The following is a 2,713-nucleotide window of genomic DNA, read 5'->3' on the forward strand; positions in this document are numbered from 1 at the left end:
CATATTAACTTCTTTTGCATGATATAAAGTGCATCAGAATTCATATCCTCAAGGCAACATCATGGAAATTTGCCTTTACAGTTCTGAATTTCAGCTGTATTAGTAAAGAATATTAAGAAAAAGGTTCCTTTATTATAAAAAGGAACTAATTTTAGTACCTTTACTGTAGCACCACACTTTAAATTATTGTTTTCTGTTTGCATCAAGCACAATTTTAAACTAATACTAGAGAGAGTTGTTTGGAAAGTAAACACTCCTAAGGTTGTGAGTTCGAGTCACCAAAGAAGCAAAAAGGTGGGAGCTCTTAGGAAGCGGTAAAAAAAAAAAAAAATTCAAACTAAGAAAGAGTTAATGATGAAATTATGGAATGGAGACTTTTTCTATTAAGAGTAGGGGTGTTCACGGTTTGGATAAAAACCGATCCAAACCGAAAAACCAAACCAAACCGATAAAATAAAACCGATTTTATTTGGGTTTGGTTTGGTTTGGTTTTAGATTTTTGAAAACCGATATTATTTGGTTTGGTTATGGTTTCATTTGAAAAAAATCGAAGAAATAACCGAACCGATGAATTATATACATATATTTTATTAATATACATACTTAATATATTGTTTTTATAAACAATTTTAAAGATCTTATACATGTTTTCATTAAAGTTTCTTTATAATTTACTTATTGAAAAGCAAAAATTCCCAAGATGAAACATTTATCTTATTAATTTCATGTATATGAGTGTCTATGACAATTCTTTGTGGGACTGAAATGTTATTTTCTCTTCCTTCTAGACCAATATAGTGAATTTTTAAAGCTTTATTGATAGTAAATTTAGTGTATCGAAAGTTCTAGTAATTTAAGTTCATTCTAACTATTTTTCGTTTTGAATGGATTGTTGTCACTTTTATCACATTTTAAATGAATTGTTTCTTTTATTTTTGTGTATGGTTAATAACCGAACCAAACCAAATCGAAACCGATAATCACCAAACTGATAAATGTATATTATATTTGGTTTGGTTTGGTTTTGATAATTTTAAAACCGATTAAGTTGGTTTGGTTTTGGTTTTGACCAATAACCGATCCAAACCAACCCGTGAACCCCTAATTAAGAGTATTCATATCCTCCCTCTAAATGTATTTATTTTTAAAGGTTCTATTTCAAGAAATCTATCACCAAAATATTAGATTACCTGTTAAGTTTAAATGCATTTAAATTCTACTTTTTTCTTCAATATTCCATTCGTGCAAGAACAATTGAGAAAGGGCCAATTATTAAACAAAATGCAATAAAGAAGGAACTCAAAGTATTACAATTCAAAGTTTAACCTCTCTCGAATATTGAGTGTGTTTGTAACATCCGGCAATTTGAAATAACTATGAAGAAGCTTGAAATTGGAAATAGTCATTTTTGGAAAGAATAAAAAAAATCTGGAAAATTTGGTTAAGTATGGGAAAAAGTGAGTTTTTGGTCAACTTTGAATAGTCATAACTCCTAGCTCAGGATAATTTAGGTGTAGTTCTAGTTATGTTTGCGAAGCTCGTGGAATGATCTTTCCAACGCCGCTGAGTTTACGTGATTCCGAGTTCGTATGAGTGAGTTATGCCCTTTGGAAGTTGGGCTGTTGGCAGGGCAGTTAGCCCGAATTTGTAAGGATATTTTGGTCTTTTCCCTAACTTATTCTTTTGGTTATTTAAAGGATCCAAGCTGATTTTTAGATCAGTTTTTCCCTTTTTAAAAGAGTGAGAGTGAGGGTTAGGGTTCTTGAGAGAAGAGGAGAAGAAGAAGAGAAGGAGAAGAAGAAGCAAGGTTCGTAGAGATCGTCGTGGATTTCATCGGGGGTGATCCCTATTAAGGTATGTGAGTCCTTAGTGTTGGGGTTGGTTCTTTCCCCCACACGCCAAACTCGTTTTATTTTCAAGAAAAGATTGGTTGTGTTGTTGAAGTTGTTGGTTGTGTTGCTGATGTTGTTGATTTGTGCTGTTGGAGTTCCTTGTTGATTTGGGGAATGATTTGGTTGTGTTTTTGAGTTGAATCTCTTGTACGTTGAGGGATTTTATGATCCTTAGTGTTTGGGGTTGAAACCTTTGAAGTTAGGGTGGTTTAGAGTTGGCAAAACAAGGGAGAAAAGTCGAGTTTTCTGGGGAAAGAGGTGGCGCGTCGCACCTGCCAGCGCATCCCAAAAGGGGTTCTGAACTTTTCCCCTTGGGGCAGCGCGCCTAGCATAGCGCCAGCAGGCCCCTTCTAAATTTCGAGGGCTGGCGCTCCGCGCCTTGCAGAGCGCCAAGGACGCCAAGACTTCTCATTTATCCCCACTTTCTCATGCATGTTCCTTGGTATTGTACCTATGTTTCCTAGTTGTTTCCAACACTCCAAGGTACTTCTAAAAGTCAAGAACTCGTCCATAACATGTGATCAAACATCTTGAATCCATAAATCCAATTCAAGGAAAGTTAGTTTCCAAGTCAAGTGAAGTTAAGAGTTAAGCTTGGAAGATTAGAAGCTAGTCAAGCAAGTTCTTAAAGTTGTTCAAGAGTCTTTATTGAACGTCTTAACTTCATTTTAAGACTCATGTTTCAAGTAAAGTAAAGGGTATAGAGTTTCAAGCTAAGTAAAGAGTCTCAAGTTTCAAGTAAAGTCAAGAGTTTAAAGTGAGTTCTTTTCTCAAAAGTTATTAGGGAACTATGTATTCCCAAAGAAGTTTCTAAATGTTTT

The sequence above is a fragment of the Solanum tuberosum genome, unplaced genomic scaffold, assembly GCF_000226075.1.
Source record: "Solanum tuberosum cultivar DM 1-3 516 R44 unplaced genomic scaffold, SolTub_3.0 scf00458, whole genome shotgun sequence".
NCBI classification, from domain to species: domain Eukaryota; kingdom Viridiplantae; phylum Streptophyta; class Magnoliopsida; order Solanales; family Solanaceae; genus Solanum; species Solanum tuberosum.